This window comes from Carcharodon carcharias, chromosome 17 (assembly GCF_017639515.1).
Source record: "Carcharodon carcharias isolate sCarCar2 chromosome 17, sCarCar2.pri, whole genome shotgun sequence".
In the NCBI taxonomy this organism is placed as follows: domain Eukaryota; kingdom Metazoa; phylum Chordata; class Chondrichthyes; order Lamniformes; family Lamnidae; genus Carcharodon; species Carcharodon carcharias.
The window spans coordinates 111,998,868-112,026,079 of NC_054483.1; the positions used below are offsets into that span (position 1 = coordinate 111,998,868).

At 40.1% G+C, this 27,212-nt stretch overlaps 1 protein-coding gene across 1 annotated transcript in view; it reads right to left on the minus strand.

Annotated features, from left to right (window-relative positions):
* The window catches only part of LOC121289701 (metal transporter CNNM2-like), a 215,658-nt gene that overhangs the window by 74,015 nt on the left and 114,431 nt on the right, over window positions 1–27,212 (minus strand). The window lies entirely within an intron of this gene.

Consider the following 27,212-nt stretch of genomic DNA (forward strand, 5'->3'; position numbering starts at 1 on the left):
CTTGCTCACATTTTAACAGGTATGACAAATTCCAACACGGTAGCGGAGACAATCCACAACATTCGAAATAAAACAACCCACAACATTCTTTAAAAAAAAGTTAACTCACCCTATATCCCAATGTTAACAAATCCTTTAAAAAATTCCAGGACCTGTATCCGGATCTTTGCCAAAAGCTAATCAGTTCTTCCTTGGGCCACACCCTGTGTACCAAGTTTCGTTGAAATCCATCCATTAATTTTTGCGATATATTATTTACAAACAGATTAACAGGGGCGAAAACATTACCTCCACAAACCTTTAGTTGGGGGTGGGGGGGTAATAACAATGCATATAATTTGACATATTTTAATTCTAGTGGAACTGCATATCATGATAGTAAGCATCTCTACATAATTGTCACAGTATCCAGACCGTCAAAATTGATTTTGCAGAAGTTTTGCCTGAAGGCTTGTGGACCTGGCTTCAAGGATAGCACTTGTTTCACAGCCCTCCCATTGGATCTGGAGGATGCAGTTCAGGCATTGTTGACGGAATTACTCCAACTCTTTTATGTGCTACTAATACAAAGTTCAGATCTCACTGCAGTACAGGAGCATGGTGACAACAACTGCTCTTTTCACTAGGACCTTTGTTGACTTGGAAGTCTGTTGTTGTACACTAGCTGCTGTAGCTTGTAGAATGCAGAATTGGCACAGCTGATTCAGTATTGGATCTCTTCGTCAATGATGGCTTTTTGAGAGAAGTAGCTGGCACAGTATGTGAAATGTTTAACATATTCCAGGGTCTCGCCTTCAACATATATGGGAGGTGGAAAATTGACTGATCAGGTGTGGGTTAAAAGATTAGTTTTGTTTTGGAAACATTTGAGGACAGGCTGAGTTTTTTGTATGCAGAATCAAAAAGATTGAGAGTGGTTTGCAAAGCCTGTGCAGAGTGGGCAATGACACTGCAGTAGTCCGCAAATTGTAAATCATATATATCCATAGTAGTCAGTTTAGTTTTGGCACGGAGGTGATGTGGTTACAGAGTTTTCCACCTAGACGGTATTTAATACTAACACCATAGGGTAGTTGATCTTTGATAAGATGAATAGCAACTGTTGGGTAGATTGTAATAGTATGGGGGACTACACATAGCTTTCCTTAACCCTAATCCAGATTTTGAAGGTGTCAGTTTCAGATCTGTCACTTAAGACATCAGCAGTCATAACCTCATGAAGTAGTTGAGTGGTGAACAGTAGTACAAGTGGAGACGTTGCACACTCTAATTACCCATGGGGACAACAGAAAAGGGGCAGGTCAACAGAAGTACCAAGACAAATTTTTCTGGGAAATTGGTCTAATATTTCAAAAGGTAGCAAACACTTTCGTTCAATTTGGATGTTTTGTTACAATTCAGTGTAGGAACTTCTAAAGTTCTTAGTTTTTTTATTATCCTTTCACAGGATGTGGGTGTCACTGGCTCGGCCAGCATTTATTGCCCATCCCTAATTGCTCGAGGTGGTGGTGGTGAGCCACCTTCTTGAACCATTACAGTCCATGTGGTGTAGGTACACCCACAGTGCTGTTAGATTTTGACCCAGCGACAGTGAAGGAACAGTGATATAGTTCCAAGTCAGGGCGATGTGTGACTTAGAGGGGGAGCTTACAGGTGGTGGTGTTCCCATGCATCCACTGCCCTTGTCCTTCTAGGAAAGAGGTTGCAAGTTTGGAAGGTGCTGTCAAAGGAACATTGGTGCATTGCTGCAGTGCATCTTGTAGATGGTACACACGGCTGCCACTGTGTGTCAGTGGAGGAGGAAGTGGACGTTGAAGGTGTTGGATGGGGTGCTGATCAAGCGGGCTGCTTTGTCCCAGATGGGGTTGAGCTTGAGTTCTGTTGGAGCTGATGGAGAAAACCCTGCTGAAAGAATGTAATCTTGAACCATTTTCTTGCATTTTGTTAAACTTTGCAGAGGAAGGAAAACAGCAGAAACTTGGGAACAGTTTCCCTCCAACTTCTATCAATCAAGGTACAGTGAAAAAAGATTTTTTCAGTGCCATGCTTAACAAAAACATTAATTATTTCTAATCAATTACACAATTTTGTTGCACATATCACAGAGAAAACACCCCCCCCCCCCAAAGCAGGTAGTAACTGAGAATGGAGGGTGCTGGGAAGTGTATTTTTTATTTTTTACAAAAAACATTATAGAAGATGTGCTTAAATAGAGATGAATCTTAAAATAACATTTCTAATGATGCTCTACTTTTGCAATGTGCTGCGCTGCCCTGGTTTCCCACGAACACAGCTGTCAAGATTCTGATGTCAGAATCCAAATATATTAAATTAGCTCAGCAAGTCCAAATTTGTGACCAAATCTATTCAATGCACACAATAATTAGTCATCAAAAAGAAAATTTAACATCTGGTTTCCCAGGAATATGATGGGTATTTAAAAATTCCTGCACATGCCATGTAGCTGAAGTTAAATAAATCTTTCCCATTCACAGCTTGTGATCATTTAGAATGAATTTTCCAAAGCAACTTTAAAACCACAGAGGCTAATATTAGGTTCAGCTGAACGTTCCATTCCATTACAGGGATATTCTCACCAAAGCAGCTACTGCTTAATCTGATAGTTTTACAGCAAGTCATCTGAATACAGATGGACATAGTTTGAATACCAGCCAGTCTGCACTGATGGACCTATCTAAAGTAGACTAGTTAGACCAACACCAAATTTAGTTATCTATATAAGCAAAGTGTTAGACTCTTAAACGTTATTTTCCCATAATTTATATACGTAACATACATATCTCAATGTTTAAGGAATGTCTAATAAAAACAGTGGACTATAAATACAGCCTTAAGTTTCCATTCCTGTCTTCCACAGCCCCCTTCCAAATGTAGTTTTCTACAGAAGTAGTTTTAGCGTTTTTAGGTATCTGCCAATATTCCCACAGACACTCTGTTGAGCATTCTTTCCTGGCTTCCATACAAAGTCCTCTGGCATTTGCTGTTGGTAGCTAGCAATGAACTTAATAACCTGATAGTAGCATACAGGGAAACCTAAATGGACCAGTTATTAGTGCTTGGGGCTTAAATCCAAACTACAATAAGAAAATCTCAAATCTCAAGATAAGCACAGGAACACAAGAAATAGGAGCAGGTGTAGACCATATGGCCCTACAAGCCTAATCCGCCATTCAATATGATCATATCTGATCTTGGGCTCAACTCCATTTTCCTGCCTGCTCCCCATATCAACTAATTCTCTGAGACCCCAAATACGTCTAGCCTATCCTTAAATGCATTCAATGATGGAGGATCCATAACCTTCTGGTGCAGAGAATTCCAAAGATTTAAAACCCTTTGAGTGAAGTAATTTCCCCTCATCTCAATCCTAAATGACCAGTCTCTTATCCAGAGACTGTGCCCTCGTGTTTCAGATTCTCCGATCAACAGAAACAATCCCTCAGCATCTACCCTTTCAAACTCTTCAGAATTTTGCATGCTTCAACGAGATCACCTCTCATACTTCTAAAAACTCCAGATAAACCCAATTCGCTCAGCCTCTCATCAGAGGACAACCCTCTTATCCCAGGGGCTAATTTAGTGAACCTTTGCTGTACCACCTCCAATGCAGTTATATCCTTTCTTAAATGTGGAGGCCAAACTGCACACAGCACTCCAAACATGGTCTCACCAAAACCCTGTAAAACTCTAGCAAGACTTCTTTATTCCTGTACTCTAATCTCCTTGCAATAAAGGCCAAAATCACTGTCTCTAAATGGATAATTACAATTCCAACATTTTTAAAAAAAATTTAATACACAGATTACTCCCCTAACCCCTATGAATGGATTAAATATTTTTTTTGAGAGAGGGTCTTAAGAAAGCAGAACCCTCAACATAAACTGATGAGGACAACTATTCTTTTAGAGCACTGTGGAATTCAATTAGTTTCAGAGATAATTAAATGCTCTAACACTGTGGTACAATTTGGTATTAACGTTGCTACTAGCAGTGGCAACTCAGCATAACAGCAACATTTGGGACGGTTCACTGCATCCAGTGCCACCAAAGAACATAACAACCAACTTGTTCTCATTTTACTAATCTAAGACAAAGAACATGGACTTTTGAAAAAGGTTAATCAAGAAATAAGAGACAGTCCATGTATTTGACACTTGATTTCTGATCTCAGCAAAACAGCAATTCCAAAAACATTCAGCTGCATTATAATTTGTGGAGCTTCTGTGATGATTTATGTAACTAAAAGCTTGCCTGTGGCTTTCGCAGCAAGCACTGAGGAGGGGTAAGAAACATATATGCATGTAATCAGAATCTCCCCAATGCCAGCGTAAAGCAGTGAGTGGAAAGTGTAAACAGGGAAGGCAAGAGGATACAGTTTAGGGATCTGAGCTCTTCAAAAGACCAAAATATACTGAATTTGAACAAGCTGCAATAATCTTATGAAAAAACATTTTCTGTTATAGCATTTTGGGCACACTATGAAACTTACCTAATATTAAGGTGCGTGAAGACATTTGCAAGGACATGCAGTGCTCATCTTAAAAAGACAGTACGATAACAACATTAGACCCTGTTTTAGTCTGTATAAGTGCAACAGGAGAGTAAATAAGAGTAGCTAACGTTTTACAGTGGTTAATCTTAGCCATCTATTCAGTTTGATGGAAATAATAAATGATTCACAACTTTATTATTTAGCTAATTTTCTTTTCTCACATTCTTATTTTCTCCCTTCTCAATTTTCCCAATTCCAACCATCAATGGAGGCATCTGTTAAGCTTAACAACTCTTAGGAAGTTTAAACGGATTCACTTTGAAGCTAACTGTTGCTTCATTGAAATTACAAGGTAGGCTAAATGGTTTGAAAGAAGCAGCCTAGTGAATCTCTCTGAAATAGCAATTTTTAAAAATTCATTCACGGGATGTGGGCATCACTTCCTTGGCCAGCATTTATTGCCCATCCCGAATTGCCCTCAAGAAGGTGGTGGTGAGCTGCCTTCTTGCACAACTGCAGTCTATGTGGTGTAAGTACACCCATAGTGCTGTTTTCAGCGGGGGGTGGAGAGAGAAAGAGTTCCAGACTTTCGACAGTGAAGGAACAGCAATATATTTCCAAGTCAGGATGGTGAGTGGCTTGGAGGGGGACTTCCTGGTGGTGGCATTCCCATGTGTCTGCTGCCCTTGTCCTTCCAGATGGTAGTGGTCATGGGTTTGGAAAGCCCTGTCTAAGGGGTCTTGGTGAGCTTCTGCAGTGCATCTTGTAGATGGTACACACTGCTACCACCGTGCATCAGTATTGGAGGGAGTGAATATTTCTGGGTGGGGTGTCAATCAAGTAGGCTGCTTTGTCCTGGATGGTGTCGAGCTTCTCGAGTGTCATTGGAGTTGTACTCATCTAGACAAGTGAAGAGAATTCAATCACACTCCTGACTTGTAGCATGCAGAACCTAAGTAATTGTCTGTTCAAACAGTTGCCAATTACTTATAATATAATCTATAAACAAGTTACGCAGCATGTTAATATCTAACTTAAATAGCTTAGTTCTCCACACAAAGAACATAAGGCCATATGGCCTCTCAAGCCTGCTCCACCATTCAATAAGATCATGGCTGATCTCTGAGCTAGGTCTCAACTTCCCCATAACGCTCGATCCCATATAGTTCAAAAATGTCCATCTCAGCCACGCAAATCACTACCTAATGACAACTGAAAATTGTTTCAGCAATATATCAAATTAAGCTGGATTCTGAGTGAAGGTTTTTTTTTATCCCTGGTGTGCCATGACAGAGCTGGACAGAAGTTAAATATGATCTTGGAAGCATTGTAAACTGTGAGGAGGACAGTATAGAACTTCAAAGGACATAGACAAGTTGGTGGAGTGGGCAGATAGGTGACAGATGAAGTTCAATGTAGAGCAGTGTGGGGTGATTCATTTTGGTAGGAAGAACATGGAGAGACAATATAAAATAAGGGGTACAATTCTTAAGGGTGTGCAGGAGCAGAGAGACCTGGGTGCATATCTGCATAGATCATTGAAGGTGTCAGGACAGATGGAGAGAGTAGTAAATAAAGCATACAGTATCCTGAACTTTATTAACAGGGGCATAAAGCACAAGAGCAAGGGGGTTATGCTGAGCTTTTATAAGGGACTAGTTCGACCTCAACTGGAGTGTTGTGTACATTTTTGGGTGCCACACTACAGAAAGGATTTGATCACATTGGAGAGAGTGAAGAAGCGGTTTAAAAGAATGGTTCCAGGATGAGAAACTTGAGTTATGATGACAGATTGGAGAGGTTTGGGCTGTTCTCCTTGGAGAGAAGGCTAAGAGGAGATTTGATTGAGGTGTTCAAAATCATGAGGGGGCTGCATAGAGTAGATAGGAAGAAACCGTTCCCGCTCGTCAAGGGATCGAGAACGAGGGGGCACAGATTTAAAGTGATTTGCAAAAGAAGCAAATGTGATGAGCAAAAACACTTTTTCACACAGTGAGAGATTTGAGTCCGGAATGCACTGCCTGGAAGTGTGGTGGAGGCAGGTCCAATCGAAGCATTCAAGAGGGCAATAGGTGATTATTTGAATAGAAACAATATGGAAGGGTACAGGAAAAAAAGCAGGAGAATGGCACTAAGAAATTATGTTTATTTGGAGAGCTGGTGCAGGCACAATGGGCTGAATGGCCTCCTTCTGCACTGTAACAATTCTGAGATTCTAAGATGAAAACCTTTGTCACAGTCCTCGTGAATTAAATTAATTATTTTTAAATAAATAGCACATCCAGATGTGTTCCATTTTTAAATACATTGTCCATCTTTGCCATCCCATTCCCAAAAAACATGTTAAGAGCAAACTAAATTGAGGAATGCTACTTCAGGAGAAATTTAGGAATGTAGTATTTTCCAAAAATTAGGAGACAATTAAGTATACAAATGAAAATATGAAACTGAGACAGTGCTCTTGTCTTGATGTTCACACCCAAATTATGAATTAATCTCAAGTATGCTGTATATATAGCGGTATATGATGCACACCATGCCATACATTAGCAACATGATCAGTATTTAAAAGCTATTGAGTGGGATGATTTGAAAGAACACAAATAATCAGAAATCAAAATCTTTTATCTTGAACACAAAGTACATTTGTAAATTTAAATTGTGCCCAATTTGACAACTATACCCTGGAACACACAAACATTATCAAAAGGAAAACAAAATCTCTCCAATGAAGCACTGATTTAAAACAAACAAAAATATTATCTGGTGTTTCAAGTAACCATGCCTACCAAAATCAATGTCATGTCAATATCCTTTCAATTCAATTTGAGTACCTTCAGGCCTGCCCTTTAAAACATATGTTAGTGTAAAAAAAAACTTCAAAGTTTTGAAATGATCAGAGCAGCAATACATCAATAGAAACAGAAACAAAAGCATTCTGTAAATGCACAGCAGCAGTCAGCATCTAAAATTAATTTTTCAAATGGAGATCCTTCATCCGAACTTGATCAATGCCTCAATTATTCCCTACATATAAACAGTCCATATTCTGGCCCCTCTCCACTTCTCGAATGACAACTCCTCAGAGAACCATCATCTTCTCAAGGGCAATTACAGATAGGCAACAAATCCCCATGAAAATAAAAAGCCTTTTCCTTATTCACTCTATCAAAACTCATTAAAATCTCCACTTGGCTTTTTCTGCTCCAAAGGAAATCGTTTCGGTATCTCAAATCTCTCCTCTTAAGTGTTCAATTCTTGTCATTACATTAATGAACATGCTGTGGGTTTTTAATGGCTTTTATTTTTCTCTGTTAGCGACATTAGGAAGGCCACAATTATTACCCAACCCAAGAAGAATCTGCAATGAGGCGTTGTAGTGGGTCGCCTGCATTGTAATGATTTTTTTTTCTAGAGCTGAGTAGCGTCTGGGCATTAAACATCAACCACATAGTTTTAGAGCTGTAGCCATATGTAGTCCAGTGGAAATCATCATTGCATGAAACTTGCATAATGCGGGTGTTTCTGGAAAGTACACGTGTTCGGGACAAATAGAAGTGTAAGAAGTGCCTCCAATTGGATTCTTTAGAGCTTGAAGTTACTGAGTTTACATTGAATATATAGCACAGAAACAGGCCATTCAGCCCAACCAGTCCATCTGGAGCATTTATGCTCCACTGAAACCTCCTCCTATCCTTCCTCATCTAGCCCCATCAGCATAACCCTATAATTCCCTTCTCTTCATGTTTAATCTGGCTTCCCCTTAAATGCATCTATACTATTCTCCTAACTAGTCCCTATGGTAACAAGTTCCGCATTCTCATCACTCTCTGGGAAAAGGAGTTTCTTCTGAATTCCCCGTTGGAGTTTTTGATGATTACCTTATATGGACGGCCTCTAATTTTGCTCTTTCCCATAAGCTGAAATTCTATCATAATCTTTCATAATTGTGATGATTTTGATTCGGTCTTTCCTCAGTGTTCTCTTTTCAAGGGAAAATAAACCCAGCCTATTCTTCCGTTGTTAATAGTCAACCTCCTAGTTTTGTCTCTTGTCCCAAGATTATTTCAGAGCCAATCACTCTGGATGAGGGATTTTATTCTGAATTTATTTCTGCCACTTCGCTATCAAAGTTAGTAATGTTAACTGACTGCCCTCAATGACCCAATTTTCATCCCAACTTTCCTCTCCTGTGTCTGCAAAATATTTTACTAGTTTGTTTTATGTTCCTTGATAATTTAATTGTTCCTCTTCGCCTTCACAACATTTTTTTACTTCTCTCCTAATCTCTTCATATTCTCCCGTTTTTTTCCTCTGCTGTCCACATACTTATTATATGTTCCTTTCTCAGCCTTCAAGTATTCGCATGTGCCTTTATTTATCCATTGTGTTTCATTGCTTAGTTTGTTCATTTTTAGCAGAATAATTTTTTTCCTGGTCTTTTTTGAATACTGTTTTAAATATTTCCTAGAGTTGTTCTACATGACTGTTTGCAATACTGTTGCCCATTTTATTTGCCTAAGTTCTATCAAGCCCCTCAAAACCAGCTTTTCTCCAGTCTTATCACTCTGGTTTTTGTCATTCTTCTGTCCTTCTCAATTATTACCTTAAAGCATATTATATTATGGTCACTATTGCCTAGGTGTTTCCATACTTTTACTTCTCTTAATTGCTCTGGTTCATTCCCCATTATCAGGTCCAGTAGTAAATTCTCTCTTTTATAAACTAGGTTAGAAAAAGGGTCCTGCACACACTGTACATTCCCTTATCCCCTTTACCTAACCTTCCTGACCATTAATTTCAGATTAGCTGAAATCCTCCAAGACTATTACTCTATGTTACTCATCTCCCTAACTTATTTCCATATTTCTTCCTCCACCTCCCTTCTATTATTAGGTGTTCTGTAGCCTATTCTTATTAGTGTGGTTGATTTTTTTTTTTAAATCCCTCATCTCTATCCACGTGGATTCTACTTTTTTCTTACTGGTGTCTACTGTCATGAAATTAACATTTTTAAATTATGTTATTGTGATTTATTGTAAAGTAGGTACATAGGGGTGAGTTTGTATGATTCCGTCTGTGAGATTTAATTGAATTAGAGTTAGGACAACTGCAAGCTTGAAATTATTAAAAGGAGTTTGGGGTAAAAGGCAGTGGAAATGCTAATAAAGATGGATGAAGGCTTAACATATAGGGTGTGAAGGAAATTTGCATTTTTAGATAAGTGAAGAGTTGTTTGGGTTTCAAAGGGATGATAGGATGTTTACAACTAACAAGATAAGCAAGGCCAAGCCATATGTTTATTTTTCCCAAAGGTACTGACCACATTGGCAACATGAAAGACTTTTAAATTATGGGAAAAATAAATTTCCAACGACTTATGGAACAATGGAATTTACTGATTAAAGAGAGAGAAACATATATAAAGAGGAATGGAAGGTTATGTTGAGGGCCAAGTAAGATCTAAGAGGACCATGTAAAACAGACTTGGGAAGCCTCCTGCCACTTTGGCAGAGGTCTGCTGTGTCCAATACCCAAAGATGGAAGAAAGCCTTTGGAATTCCACTGTCAAGTGGCCGCTGTTGTAAATTTGCTGGCTTGCTATTTAAATTTAAAATCTATTTTGGACTGTTACCTTAAAAGAGGGTGTTTGTTGAGAGTCAGGTTAATTAGGAATTTTGGGATTTGTTATAGTTTTAAGTAACTGTAACCTTATGAATGTGCTTGGAATCTTTTCTTTTGTTAATAAATGTTTTAATTTAGTTCTTAAAATCTCTAAAGCTGTCAGTGGATTCGTTACTTCTGAATTCAGTGTACAAATCTTCTCATAATAAATACAAATTACAAAAACGCTGTGATAGCGTGGCCAAGTTTCCCTTGTGTGTTTGGTCCACCAGGCACACATCACCTGCCACATCATAACATTATGTGACTTCATCTTATGTTTGAAAAGAAACTGGGCTACATGAAATTGCAGGATATGGTCAGCCCACAACAATCTTGCTTTACATTCCTTGACAATTTAATTTCATAGTTTGTCTTTAACTTCTTTCCTTGTCCCACCATGCCACGAGAGGGGAAAAGTGATGAGAGGACGATGACAGTGGATGACTATCTGCTGGCAGAAAGGATAATGATGCAAATTATCATAAAATAATGCAGCACAGAAGGGAGTAATTCAGCTCAATGTGCCTGTGATGGCTCTTTGAAACATCTGTCCAATAAGTCCCATTCCCTTTGCCCTTTCCCCATAACTCTGGAAAATTCTCATTTTCATGTATATATCCTTTTGAAAATTACTACTGAATCCACTTCCAACACTCTTTAGACAGTGCATTCCAGATCACACAATCTTGTTGTGAAAAAAAATTTCCCTATCGTCTCTCTTGTCAATCATCTTAAACCTATGTTCTCTGGTTACTAATCCTTCTGCTACGGGAAACAGTTTTGCCTCATTGGCTCTATCAAAACCATTCATGATGTTGAGCACCTCTATTAAATCTCCTCTTGATACGCACATATGAATTAGGAGGAATTCCACAAGTGGAAACATAATTTCAGCAACAATCCTGCCAATTTCCCCCAGGATCTTATATGTTTCAATAAGATCACTTCTCATTCTTCTCAACTCCAATGGACACAGGCCCAACCTGTCCAACTTTTCCTCATAAGGTAACCATCTCATTCCAGGAATCAGTCAAGTGAACCTTCTCAGAATTACTTCAAATGCAATTATGTCTTTTCTTAAATAAGGGGACCAAAGCTGTATAGAATATTCCAAATGTGGTCTCACCAAAGCCCTGTAAAACTGTAGCAATACATCACTACTTTGATATTTAATTCCCCTTGCAATATACGACCACATTCCATTGCATCCTAATCATTTGCTGCACCGGAATACTAACTTCTGTGACTTGTGTACCAGGACACCCAGATCCCTCTGTACCTTAAGAGATCTGCAATCTCTCTCCATTTAGATAATATGCTGCTTTTCTATTCTTCCTGCCAAAGTAGACAAGTCACATTTTCCCACATTATACTCAATCTGCCAATTTTTTGCATACTCACTTAACCTTATCTGTATGCCTCTGCAGACCTCATAAGTCCTCATCACAACTTACTTTCCCATCTATCTTTATGTCATTAGCAAATTTAACAACTGTACATTCAGTCCCTTCATCCAAATCATTGACATAGATTATAAATAATTGAGGTGCCAGCACTAATCCCTGTGGGACTGCACTCAGTATATCTTGCCAACCCGAAATTGACCCATTTATGTCTACTTTGGTTAGTTGACAGGAAACAATCTGCTATCCATGCTAATATGTTACTCCCTACACCATGAACTCTCATCTTGCGTAGTAACCTTTGATGTGGCACCTTGTCAAAAGCCTTCTGGAAATCTAAACATACTGCATCCATAGGATCCCCTTTATCCACATCGCTTGTTACTTCCTCAAAGGGCTTTAATAAATTAGTCAACATGATTTCCTTTCACAAAACCATGTTGACTTTGCCTGATTGCATTGAGATTTTCTAAGAGCCCAGTTATAACCTCCTTAGTAACAAAATTCCAGCGTTTTCCCTATGACAGATGTTAAGCCAACTGACCTGTAGTTACCTGCTTTCTGCCTCCCTCCTTTCTTGAAGAGGAGTCACAGTCATTATTTTCCAATCCAATGGGACCTTCCCAAACCCAGGAGATTTTGGAAAATCAAAACCAATGCATCTTTCATCTCAGCAGCCACTTCTTTTAAGACCATAGGATAAAGTCCATCAGGGCCTGGGGAATTGTCTGCTTTTAATTCTAATAATTTTCTCAGCACCCTTTCCTGGTGATTATAATTGTTTTAAGTTCCTCCTTCCCTTTCGCCTCAAGTCACAATTATTTCTAGGATGTTATTTGTATCCTCAACCGTGAAGACTGATGCAAAATATCTGTTTAATTCATCCGTCATTTCCTTATTTTCCATTAACAACTCCCCCAACTCACTGTCTAGAGGATTAATCCTCACTTTTAGCTACACTTTTCCTTTTTAAATATCTGTAGAAATTCTTACTATCTTTATATGCTTATATTTCTAGCTCGCTTTCTCTCGTACTCTAATTTCTCTGCCATTATTCCTTACTCATCCATTGCTGCTTTTTATATTCAGTCCAGGAATTGTACACTTTTTCTTTTAAGTTGATACTATCTTTAACTTCTTCAGTTAGCCATAGCTGGCACATTCTTCCCCTAGGGGCTTTCTTACTCACTAGAATATATCTTTGCTGAGTGTTAAGAAATATTTCCTTAAATCTCTGCCACTTCATCTCTACTGACCTATCCCTTAACCTAACATCCCACTTCGATTTAACCAGCGCTGTCTTCATACCTTCATAATTGCCCTTATTTAAGTTTATAACTAGTCTTAGACCCACTCTTCTCTCCTTCAAACTGAATGTAAAATGCAATCATATTATGGTCGCTCCTGCTTAGGGGCACTACGAGGTCAGTAATTAATCCTGTCTCATTGCACATTACCAGATCTAGAATAGCCTGCTCTTTGGTTGGCTGTAGAATGTGCTACTCTAAGAAACTGTTCCAAAAATGTTCTATGAACTCATCTTCCAGCTACCCTTGCCAATCTGATTTGCCAATTTATATGTAGGTTAAGTGATATTCGCTGTACCTTTGTCACAAGCCCCTATTATTTCTTCCTGTATACCCTGTCCTACAGTAGGAAAGGTGGGCGGGGGGGGGGGTGGAGAATATAAACTACTCAAACTAGTGACTTCCTAACTTTACCATTTCTTATCTCTACCCAAACTGATTCTACAACTTGATCTTTATAACTAATGTCATCCCCTCTAAGGTACTAATGCTATCCTTAATCAACAGAGCTACTCCTCCACCTTTTCCTAGCTTCCAGTCCTTCTGAAATGTCATGTATCCTTGAATGTGCAGGTCTCCAGCCATTGTCATCTGGTTGACCACTTTGCGGAACACATCCGCTCAGTTTACAAGCATGACCCAGACCTTCCTGTTGCTTGCCATTTCAACATACCATCTTGCTCTCATACCTGCATGTCTGTCCTTGGCCTGCTGCGATGTTCCAGTGAAGCCCAGCGTAAACTGGAGGAACAGCACCTCATCTTACGATTAGGCAGTTTACAGCCTTCCGGACTTAACACTGAGTTCAACAACTTCACAACATGAACTCTCCCTTCCATCTTTGCCCCTTTTTTAATCCATTTATTTATTTATTAATTATCCTTTTTTCCCCCAATGCCCCCACCCCCTCAACCAGCAGGGCCATCTGCCACTTGTTTTTATGTTTTCCTTTCACAGACCACTGACTCTTGTTCTGCTATTAACACATTCTGCTATCTGACCCTTATGCCACTATCAGCAACTTCATTAATCTTTAACACTACTATTAACACTCCCTTTATCCTGCGTCCATGACATCTTTGTCAAATTTTTCATTAGCTCCTATCTATCCCTGACCTTTATTTTGCTCCATTTGCTCCATCCTTAACAGTATAAAATCCATCATATTTCTACTTCTCTTTAGCTCTGAAGAAGTCATACAGATACAAAACATTAACTCTGCTTCTCTCTTCATAGATGCTGCCAGGCCCGCTGAGTTTTTCCAGCATTTTCTGTTTTGATTATTGTCATCTTGCGGCCATGTCTCTGTAATGGCTATCTGATCATATATAATTATTTCTATTTGAGCTCTCAATTAATCTGTTTTGTTATGAATGCTACATGCATTTGGATACAGAGCCTTTTGTTCATTCCTTTTACTAATTTCGCAACCTGTAGCCTTATCTGCTGGCTCACTCTTAAGTTTGTATGTTCTTCCCCTTCCTGCCACGCTCTGGTTATCATTTTCCTTACTACTACCTTGCTCTCTTGCCTTGCCTTCTCTCTTTAATTTATCACATCTTTCCACACTTGATGCCTTGCCCCCAGAGTTTAGCTTAAAGCCCTCCCTACCTCTCTAGTTATAGGACTCGCCAGAATACTCGTCCCAGCACGGTTCAGGTGAGTAACATCCCAATAATGCAGCTCCCACTTTCCCCAGTGCTGGTGCCAGTGTCCCATGAATCAAAACCCATTTCTCCCACACAAGTCTTTAAGCCATGCTTAATAATCCAGGGGTTATTACCTTTGAGGCTCTGCTTTTTTGATTTAGCCCCTAGCTGCTCATACTCATTAAGTACAACCTCTCTCCTCGTCCTACCTATGTTGTTGATGCCAATGTGGACCACAACCACTGGATCCTCCCCTCCCACTGCAAGTTCCACTCCAGCCCTAAGCAGATGTCCCGAACCCTGGAACCTTATGTGATCTTCTCTGTTCTAAGGAGAAAACCTCAAGCTTCTCCACACAACTGGAATCTTTCATCCCTGGTACCATTCTAGTAGATTCTGCACCCTAAGGATATGACATACTTTCTAGAGTGTAGTGGCCATAATTGTACATAATACTTTTTTTATATAAAGGTTTAGCATAATGTTCTTGCTTTTGTGTTCTGTTCTTCTATTTAAAAAACAGCCTTCTCGAATTTTCCTGCCACTTTCAAAGATTAATGTACATAGATCGCAGGTCTCTGTTGCTGCACACCCTTGAAAATCGTACTATTTTTCTCCTGCTCATTGTTCCTACCAAAATATATCCACTCCCACTTCTGTATAAAATTAATCTGCCATATGTCTACCCATTTTACTAGTCTATGTCCTCTTGAAATTCATTACTATCTTCCTCATTGTCCACTTCAGTTCCAAGTTTCAGTTTTACATAATCTGCAAACTTTAAAATTATGCATGGTATATGGAATCCAGGTCATTAATGTATATGAAAAAGAGCAGTGGTCCTAATATCAGTCCCTGGGGAACACCACTGTATACTTCCCACCAATCTGAAAAACAACTCTTCCCCACAACTCTGCTTTCTGTCCCTTAGCTAATTTTGTATCCATGCTGCCATTGCCCCTTTAATCTCATGGACTTTGAATTGGCTGACAAGTTATCTTTTAACTCTATCAAAATCTTTAATAATCTTTTAGAAAATATTTTTGGATACAATATATGAATAAATGCATACTTGGGAGGAACAAGTGACTTTGGACCTATGGTTCCTAAACCTTTCCAATGTCATGTCTGGATCTGTCACAGAATAACTGATAGTGATTGATTGCTATGATTAGTCAACAACGCTATTACTTTTGCATAATGCGACTACTATGGACCGTGACCATTTTTAAGCAATTTCTATGTTCCCATTATGGGTATATTATAAGCTGCTGCACAGTGGAAGGGGAATGGAGGATAAAATTTGTAGACACTTAATGAATGATAATAGTAGAATTTTAATTGCAGATGTTAAATATTCAAAAATAGGCTGTAATATGGAGAATATTCACATTGAAATAAAGGGCTGCTTCTTGCAGAATATTTGGGACAGTTTTCTCAGTTAGTTTGTCGCTACTTCAACAAAGACTATTTACTTGACCTGCTTCCAAGTAATGTTATGGAGCAAGTAGGAAACTACAGTATAATTAGGTGCAGTGCACGAACAGAAAAAGAACAGGCAAAAACAGAAAGAGAAGGGCAAGTCTATGTGATTGAAGAAAAAAATAAATTATAGCATGAATAAAAGGAAACTTTGCCCACATTAAAAGGAAGGCAAAGTTGGCAAAAAAAACTGTAAACTTGCAGTGGAAAATGTCTAAATAGGAAATGAAAATCATGTTTACCCAAGTTAAAAAAAGTATACCAGAGGTCAAAATGCCATGAACTACTAGGGAAATTAGGCCAAATTTGAAACAAAAAAATAATTGCACTTAGAGAAGATTATAAACATAAAAATCAGGATGAATAAACTATATAGGAAGGTTACAAAAAAATATTAGAAAAGCTAAAAATTAGAATGATAGAAATGAATCATAAAACAGTATAATAGCAGCAAAGTAGAGGTATAGCTCAAAATTCCCTCCAAGCAACCCAACCGGGTGGCAACCCAAAGTTTCCACACAGGCCGCACACAAGTTGGCTCCTTTAAATTACCATGAGTGCACGGTTACACAACATAATCTAAAGGGCCCACACACTTAAATATCGTGCCTAAATTAAAGAACAGGTCCTCAAGGGTTATAATCTCCGGATTACTACACGAGCCACGTGCTAATTGGCATAGGGACGCAAAAATAAGGGAAATAAACACATGGCTAAAGGAGTGGTGTGGGAAAGAGGGGTTCCATTTCATGGGGCACTGGCATCAGTATTGGAACAGGAGGAATCTGTACCATTGGGACGGTCTCCACCTGAACCGATCTGGGACCAATGTTCTAGCAAAAAGGGTAAATAGGGTGATCAACAGGACTTTAAACTATAAAGTGGGGGGGAAGGGAAAGGTAAAACTCCAAGAAGTATAACTAATGGGAAACAAAGCAGCAGGTTACCATGTTGGGGGGGGGTGGATTCAACTTCATGGAAAATTATGAAAAAACTGAAAAGAAAGGAGAGCCCAAGAGAGGCTATTAAAGTCTCCAGAACACAAAATTGGACAGAGTGTTTGGAGAGGGCTAGGAATCTAACCTCAAGCACATCAGATAAAGGGACGACAATGAGAAGGGGGATGGGAAATACAGGACTGAAGGTGTTGTATCTGAATGCACACAGTATACGAAATAAGATAAATGAGCTTGTGGCGCAGATTGAAATTGGCAGGTATGATGTGGTGGGCATCACAGAGACATGGCTGCAAGGGGATCAGGATTGGGAGCTAAATATCCAAGGATATACATCCTATCGAAAAGATAGGCAGGTTGGCAAAGGGGGTGGGGTTGCTTTGTTAGTAAGAAATAAAATTAAATCGATATCAAGAAACGATGGGGTCAGATGATGTAGAATCTGTGTGAGTAGAGTTGAGGAACCGTAAAGGTTAAAACACCATAACGGGAGTTATATACAGGCCTCCGAACAGTAGTCAGGATGTGGGGCACAAGATACACCAAGAGATAGAAAGGCGTATAAGAAAGGCAAAGTTACAGTGATCATGGGGGATTTCAATATGCAGGTAGACCAGGAAAATCAGGTTGGTAGTGGATCCCAAGAAAAGGAATTTGTGCAATGGCTACGAGATGGCTTTTTGGAGCAGCTTGTGGTGGAGCCCACTAGGGAACAGGCAATTCTAGACTTAGTGATGTGTAATGAGGCAAATTTGATAAGGGAGTTTAAGGTGAAGGAACCCTTAGGAAAAAGTGACCATAATATGATAGAATTTACCCTGCAATTTGAGAGGAAAAAACTGGAATCAGATGTGACGGTATTACAGTTGAATAAACTACAAAGGCATGAGGGAGGAGCTGGCCAGAATTGACTGGGAGATGAGCCTAGCAGGAAGGACAGTGGAGCAGCAATGACAGGAGTTTCTGGGAGTAACTTGGGAGACACAGCAAAAATTCATCCCTAAGAAGAAGAAGCATACTAAAGGGAGGATGAGGCAACCATGGCTGACAAGGGAAGTCAGGGACAGCATAAAAGCTAAAGAGAAAGCATACAATGCAGCAAAGAGCAGTGGGAAGCCAGGGGATTGGGAAGCCTACCAAGACCAACAGAGGAAAACTAAAAAAGAAATAAGGAGGGAGAAGATTAAATATGAGGGTAAACTAGCCAGGAATATAAAAGAAGATTGCAAGAGTTTTTTTTAGATATATAAAGGGTAAAAGAGAGGCAAAAGTGGACATTGGGCCACTGGAAAATGACGCTGGAGAAGTAATAATGGGGAACAAAGAAATGGTGGAGGAACTGAATAGGTACTTTGCGTCAGTCTTTACAGAGGAAGACACGAGTAACATCACCAAAATTGAAGAGAGTCGGGGGGGCAGAGGTGAATATGGTGGCCATTACCAAGGAGAAGGTACAAGGAAAACTGAAAGGTCTGAAGGTGCATAAATCACCTGGACCAGATGGATTACACCCCAGAGTTCTGAAGGAGACAGCTGAAGAGATAGTGGAGGCATTAGTGGTGATCCTTCAGGAATCACTGGAGTCAGGGAGGGTCCCAGAGAACTAGAAAATCGTTAATGTAACACCCCTGTTTAAGAAGGGAGTGAGGCAAAAGACGGGAAATTACAGACCAATTAGCCTGACCTTGGTCGTTGGTAAGCTTTAAGAGTCCATTATTAAGGATGAGATTTCAGAATACTTGGAAGTGCATGGTAAAATAGGGCAAAGTCAGCATGGTTTCATCAAGGGGAAGTCATGCCTGACAAATCTGTTAGAATTCTTTGAGGAGGTAACAAGTAGGTTAGACAAAGGAGAGCCAATGAATGTTATCTACTTGGACTTCCAGAAGGCCTTTGACAAGGTGCCACACAGGAGGCTGCTCAGTAAGATAAGGTGTTAGAGGCAAGGTACTAGCATGGATAGAAGATTGGCTGTCTGGCAGGAGATAGAGAGTGGGGATAAGAGGGTCCTTCTCAGGATGGCGACCGGTGATTCGTGGAGTTCCACAAGGGTCAGTGTTGGGACCACAACTTTTCACTTTATACATTAATGATCTAGATGAAGGAACTGAGGGCATTCTGGCTAAGTTTGCAGATGATACAAAGATAGGTGGAGGGACAGGTAGTATTGAGGAAGCAGGGAGGCTGAAGAAGGATTTAGACAGGTTAGGAGAATGGGCAAAGAAGTGGCAGATAGAATACAACGTGGGCAAGTGCGAGGTCATGCACTTTGGTAGGAAGAATAGAGGCATAGACTATTTTCTAAATGGGGAGAGAATTCAGAAATCGGGAGTGCAAAGGGACTTGGGAGTCCTAGTCCAGGATTCTCTTAAGGTTAGCTTGCAGGTTGAGTCGGTAGTTAGGAAGGCAAATGCAATGTTGGCGTTTATTTCGAGAGGACTAGAATATAAAAGCTGGGATGTGCTGCTGAAGCTTTATATGGCTCTGGTCAGACCACATTTAGAATATTGTAAGCAATTTTGGGCCCCGTATTTCAGGAAGGATGTGCTGGCCCTGCTAAGGGTCCAGAGGAGGTTCACGAGAATGATCCCAGGAACGAAAGGCTTAATATATGAGGAATGTTTGAGGACTCTGGGTCTATCCTCGATGGAGTTTAGAAGGATGAGGGGGTTTCTGATTAAAACTTACAGAATACTGAAAGGTCTGGATAGAGTGGACATGGGGAGATGTTTCCATTAATAGGAGAGACTAGGGCCTGAGGGCACAGCCTCAGAGTAAAGGGAAGACCTTTTAGAACAGAGATGAGGAGAAACTTCTTCAGCCAGAGAGTGGTGAATCTATGGAATTCATTGCCAATGAAGGCTGTGGATGCCAGGTCATTGAGTGTATTTTAAGACCAAGATAGATAGGTTCTTGTTTGGTATGGGGATCAAAGGTTACGGGGAGAAGGCAGGAGAATAGGGTTGAGAAACTTATCAGCCATGACTTGAGCAGACTCTATGGGCCGAATGGCCTAATTTCTGCTCCTATGTCTTATGGTCTTACACACTCCAAGAAAAAAGTTAGGGGTACATGTTACAGTGATGAAGGTCTAAAAGATGAACACAAACTGAGGGAATGGCAGAAATGCCTTTTGTAAGAGGTGACATCCAGTCCAACCAAAAACATGTGTAGGACAAAAACAGAAATACCTGGAAAAACTCAGCAGGTCTGACAGCATCTGCGGAGAGGGATACAGTTGATGTTTCGAGTCTGTATGATCCTTCATCAGAACTAAGACATAGAAATGAGATGAAATATAAGCTAGTAGAAGGGGGTGGGAAAGAAGAGCTCGATAGGGGGCCAGTGTTAGGTGGAGGCCAAGTGCAGGTGGGGTGGGGGGAAGGGATTGAAATGGGCTAAAAGGTGGAGATGAAACAATAGATCGAAATAAATTTAAAAATAGGAGGGAAGAGAAAAAAATAGTTGTTAAAAAAAATTAAAATTATTGGAAAAAGGGGGAATCGGAAAGGGGGTGGGGATGGAGGAGAGAGTTCACGATCTGAAATTGTTGAACTCAATCTTAAGTCCGGAAGACTGTAAAGTGCCTAGTCGGAAGATGAGGTGCTGTTCTTACAGTTTGCGTTGATGAGGTGCTGTTCTTACAGTTTGCGTTGAGCTTCACTGGAAAATTGCAGCAGGCCAAGGATAGACATATGGGCATGAGATCAGGGCGGTGTGTTGAAATGGCAAGTGACAGGGAGGTCTGGGTCATGCTTGCAGACAGACTGAAGGTGTTCCGCAAAGCGGTCACGCAGTCTGTGTTTGGTCTCTCTGATGTAGAGGAAACCACATTGGGAGCAGCGAATGCAGTAGACTAAATTGAGGCAAGTGCAAGTGAAGTGCTGCTTCACTTGAAAGGAGCGTTTGGGCCCTTGGACTGTGAGGAGGGGGAAAGTAAAGGGGCAGGTGTTGCACCTTCTGCGGTTGCGTGGGAAGGTGCCGTAGGAGGGGTTTGAGGTGTAGGGGGTGATGGAGGAGTGGACCAGGGTGCCCCGGAGGGAATGATCCCTGCGGAAAGCCGCTGGGGGGCGGGGGTGGGGGGGTTTGTAAGGAAGATGTGTTTGCTAGTGGCATCATGCGGGAATTGGCGGAAATGGCAGAGGATGATCCTTTGAATAAGGAGGCTGGTGGGGTGATAAGTGAGGACAAGGGGGACCCCTATCATGTTTCTGGGAGGGAGAGGAAGGTGTGAGGGTGGATGTGCAGGAGATGGGCTGGACACGGTTGAGGGCCCTGTCAACCACTGTGGGTGGAAAACATGTCTAGCTTTTACTTGAAAGAATTCAGTGAATTGGTGGCCGGCATCCAAGACAGCTATTTGCCCAGAGATGCCCTATTCTCCTGGAAAAGCACCTAACAGCTAACTTAGATCTGGCTTTACACAACATCAAATGTGACCCCAGACCCTCCTTAAATTGGAACAAACTGTCAACTTGACCACAACCTATTCCCTTTAACCTCATAAAAGCCTCAGAGATCACTGCCAAATCTATGCTTCTCTTACTGTGTACAGTCCCAACTGTTTCAGCCTATCTTGATAGCTAATAATGTGACATCATCATACTGGGAGTTAGTCTAATGATCCTCCTCTGCACCCTTTTCAAAGCCTCAATATCACCCACCCTGTGAGATGACCCAAAACTGGACACAGTATTTCAACTGAGGCCGGACCAAAGGACAAGAATAGTGTGCCGTGCGTTACACTCAAGTGCCCTGTTTGCACTACCTGTCACTTTATAGCACTGCTCATGTACCTTTAGAGATCTATGCATAGAATGCTTATGTCTCTTTCTCCAGCTTCTTTAATGCTTTTCCCTGAAAGGTTTATAGATGCTGAGCATTCACCTTGTCCACATGCATAACACTGCATTTATCCAAATTAAGCATCATTTCCCAGTCATGAGCCCAAACTCCCCAATGCATTTAAGATCAAATCGAAGCAGTCGCGCATTGCCTACAGTCCTAACACTCATACAGATCTTATGAACACAACATAAGAAATAACAGGAGTAGACCACATGACCCACCGAGCCTGCTTTGCCATTCAATGTGATCAAGGTTGATCTTGGACTTCAACTCCAATTCCCCCCCCCACCGACTTCCCATATTCCTTAACTCTCTGAGACACTAAAAATCTGTCTAAACCTGCCTTAAATATATTCAGTGATTGAATATCCACAAGCCTCTGGGAAGTAGAGAATTCCAAAGATTCCTAACCCTTTGAGTGAAGAAATTTGCCTCATCTCAGTCCTAAACGATCAGCCCCTTATCCTGAAACTATGTCCCCTCGTTCTGGATTCCCCAGTTAGGTGAAACAACTTTTCAGTATCTACTCTGTCAAGCCCCTTCATAATCTTGAATGTTTCAATGAGATCACCTCTTATTCTTCTAAACTAGAGAATATAGACCCAACTTACTCAGCCTCTCATCATAGGCCAGCTCGGATCCCAGGGATGAATCTTGTGACCCTTTACTGCCTCCAATGCAAGCATATCCTTAAAGATGGAGGCCAAAAATGCACACAGTATTCTAGGTGTGGTCTCACCAAAGCCCTGTACAGACTTTCTTATTCTTGTACTCCAATCCCCTTGCAATAAAGGACAACATGCCAGCGGCTTTCCAAAATTGCTTGCTGTACCTGCATGCTAACTTTTTGTGTTGCTTGTAGGAATACACCCAAACCTCTCTGAAAAGCAACATTTAGCTAAAAGTTTCACGCCTTCTAAAAAACTCTTTTTCTATTCTTACAACCAAAATGAACAACCTCACACTTGCCCACATTATATGCCATCTGCCACCTTGATGTCCACTCACTTAACCTGTCTATATCCCTTTACAGCTTCTTTGTTTCCTCCTCTCAGCTTGTATTCCTCCTAGCTTTGTATTATCAGCAAACTTACTCTCTGTCTCTCTAAGTCATTAATAAAGATTGTAAAAAAGCAGGGGCCCCAGCACTGATCCTGATTCGCTACATTAGTCACAGCCTGCCAACTTGAAAATGCACATTTATCCTTATGCTCTGCTTCCAGTCCATTAACCAAACCTCTATCTATGCTGATATATATTACCCCAACTCCATGAGCCCTTATTTTGTGTATTAACCTTTTGTGTGACATCTTATCAAATGCCTTGTGAAAATCCAAGTACGACATCTACTGCAACAAAAACAGAAAATGCTGGAAAAACTCAGCAGGTCTAACTGCATTTGTGGAGAGAAAAAAACAGAGTTAACGTTTCAAGTCCATATGACTGAAGAGCTGTGAAGAAGAGTCATATGGACTCGAAACGTTAACTCTTTTTTTCACTCCACAGATGCTGTTAGGCCTGCTGAGTTTTGCCAGCATTTTCTGTTTTTGTTTCAAGTTTCCAGCATCCACAGTATTTTGCTTTTATCTTAGTACTATGTCTACTGATCCCCCTTTACCTATCCTACTAGTTACATCCTCAAAAAACTCAAATACATTTGTCAAACAGGATTTCCCTTTCATAAAACCATGTTGGACTTGTTTTAATCGCACTATGCTTTTCTCTTTTCTTATGCAGTATAAATTGTTGTTCCCTTCAGAGTTTGGTATTCTTGCAAATTGTCCTGATGAGTACAAGATGAATTGCTTCGACAGCATGTATCTTTTTTCAGCAATACTCAAGTTCTATACTGGCAAATGAATGTATTTTTGTTCAACATTTTTAACTGTTTCTTTAAATGTGCCCTATTGTTTATGTCCCTCCTTTTCTTTTAGTCTATTTACCCAATCAAACTTAGGTAGTTCTCCCCTCATTCCTATGCAATTGGCTTTAAGTTTAAGATTCTTGTTTGTGATTGCAGTATGTTGCTTTCAAACTTAATAAGGAATTTAGTTGTATTATGATCACTATTTCACTATTCCCCAATGGATCTTTTACTATGACATTACTCATTAGCCCTCATTGTGCAATACGAGATCTAAAACAGCTTTAGCCCTAGTTGGTTCCAAATATTGCTCCAGAAAACTGTGACAAAAGCCTTCTACAAACTTATTTTCCAGGCCACCTTTGCCAATTTAATCGGCCCACACTACATGAAAATTAAAATCCTCCTCAATTATTACATTGCCTTTGTTACAGGTTCCAATAATTTCTTGTTTAATGCTCTGTCCATCTTCATACCATCTACAAATTTGCAGATCGTGGACTCAACACCTACATCCAGATCATTATAGATTTCAAGACGAAGGGTATTAAAAAATTATGCAAACTTGAGATAGACAATTCATGGGAAGCTGACTGTTTCCATCTGAAGGTCCTGGGAGGAAACCAAAAAAAAATGCAAATCACAACTATAACATTTCAATGTTTTGAAACCGAAAATTTTTTGAGGATAGGAGAATGACAACTGTGAATTCCCCCCTTGGTAAAAGGACAAGTAAGAAAATTCATTTTACTTTAGTTCATTTTACTAGAATCTATAAGAGAATGAAATTACTAAGCACTTGAAGAAACACTGGTTAATCAGGACCAGCCTGGATTCCTAAAAGAGTCATGCTTCGTAAGCCTTACAGAATTCTTAAAAGTATCAGAGGAAGGGTAAAGGCAAAGTATTGGATGTCCTTCCTAAGGATTTAAAAAAATGCACTGGAAAATAAGTCACATATAGGACTGAAGATGAATATAATAGCCCATGGAATTAAGGTGACTGTGGCCACCTCAAGGTATTTGGAGGGATGAAAAAAAGGGATAGAAGCAAAAGGATGTTTTAAAGTCTGGAAAAGAATGGCAAGTGTTCCACAGGGGTCTGTCATCAGGTGCTCCTATTTACTATGTAGATAAATAATCTCGAGTCAGGGCTTGCAAAAGCAATACATTTGCTGATAACACCAAATTAGAGGTACAGTTAAATTATGACAATGATAGTTAATGGCTATGGAATATAGACAAATGCAGTTTAATGTTTAAAAAATGTGAAGTGATCCTTTTTGGGAAAAATATATACTGTAAATGGTTAAGAACTTAAAGCAAGGAAACACATCTGATGTGGATCAGGGGAACAGATACACGGATCATAAAGGGCGATAGCACAAGTAAATAAGGCTGAGAAAAACAAATAGAATCTGTTGTTTCACTGATTTTCTATTATATGCTATTTAAAGAGATAAATATAAAACTCAGTATTCTAGACCTTAGCTATGCAACAATTGAACAATTATGTATTAACTTGGGGTTGGTGGGGGGGTGGCATTCATTGAAGGAAGAATACAGAAGCAATAGAAAATTGCAGCATTGGCTCAGTCAGATACCACCAAAGATGAAGAGTGACTTGAGACTTGAGGGGTTTTTTTCCCACCAGACTTGATGGAAGTCAGCAAAAGTACTGAGAGTTGTGATAAGGTAAATAGTGGCAAAGTGTTTTCACCAGTTGACAAGGCGGACACAAGCTTAAAAATATCATAAAAAGAGAATGTCAGGCTAGAAAACCACTATTCCAAGGATCGTTAGGATGTGGAATTATCAACAACAAACCACTATTCGAGGCCATGAAAGGGAATTTAGATAATTTTTGAATAAGAGGAAAACAAAGAGTATGAAAGGAGGTGAGAGCATAAGACTAGATGACAGCTGCAAAGAAACAACTCCACAAATTGATGACAAACATTGCATCACCTGAAAGTCATTCATTTTTAAGGCCAATAAATAAATACATAGATCACAAATAGATCTCTCTCTCATTTAGATCACAAATAGATCTCTCTCTCAGTTATTTTCTGTTTCATTTTCCAGGTTCTTTGGGGGGGAATGAGTGTTTGGGTGGGGTGGTGAAGAGAAGACTAGGAAAGAGTCATGGAGAACTTGGCAGTTTCTAAAATGCTCAGTACATTTCACCAGCACCTTTTATCGAGCACCTGTGGCAAAAAGTGGACCCACAAATCCAAGTGCAACTTGTTCAGATGGCAAATGTCCCATGGTTGCTTTGTTCATTATTGTTACATTTAGTGCCCTCACACAAATCGACATCTTCTCAACACTTGAAACAAGTACAGTGTAACTTTGTGCATTGCAGGACACCCTTTTACTGTCGACTGAGTAGATATGTAGCAAGGTCTAGTGGCTGACAATGCTCATCATGGTCTTGGTAGCTTCCCAGGTCACCATCCTAACAGCTAGAGAAAGAACCATGACTAGAACATGCGCAGTGGAGTGCGTTTGTGCCTGTAGCTTCACAGCACTCATGCATCAAGGTGCATCAAGATCTTGCTGAAATCTAATCTCCCTAGCTCTGTCTGATTATGTTGCAACTAGAACTTTCAACAATTATCCTTCTTGCCTTCCATTACTTCATTCTCATTTGTGGAAGGCGAGATCTTGCTCCCAAAAGGTATGCTGTTACCTGTTGTCACAGTGGGTGTTATGGAATAGATGATGTATGCAAGGGGAAGCAGATATAGAGAAACTATGCTCATTACAACAACATTTGCATTTATATAATATCTTTAACATAGCAAAATGTCAGATTTCTATCTCCATTAGTTACAATGGACCCAGAAGTGACATCTGGTGAACCAACCCAGTGAAGGAGGGTTTTAGGAACCCCAAGTCCAAAGTCTGCTTTTTCTTCCCAAGCACGCTACACATGTAATTTTTCAAATTACACATATATTGTAACCCACAATGTTATTTTCTGAAAGAAATCTATCTAATTTGCATTTGCGTGAAGCAATATTAACAGCTTACACTATCTCCCTAGGGAGCCTAATCCATAGATTGACCATTCACTCACAGGAACAGGAGTAGGTTAGTCATCCCTTTCAGTCTGTTCCAGTGCATTCTAGAGAGAACAGCAGGGTGCTGGAGGCAGAGTTGCAACTTTTGGAAGAAATGTAAATTCTCCTGTTGTGCAAGAGGGATCTGAACATATCAGCATATTGGGCCAAATGGGATTTACAGAATCGCAACCAGCTCTGTAATGTAACAACTTACTAGATCTGAGCCTTAACAGAGCCGATTGCCACTTACGAGTGTTTGTGGAAAAAAATCTACTTTTATCATACCAAGAGGCCCATAGAGTCAGAGGCATTTTCTCCAGGCAACCAGGTATATTGAAATATTAGGGCCATGTGCCACCTTATTGTACAAACAGTAGTCTTGAAATGCTAGAAGTTGAAGGAGCACATGCACAGTGACAAACATGTACACAACTTGCACGCCAATCTTAGTGTCAG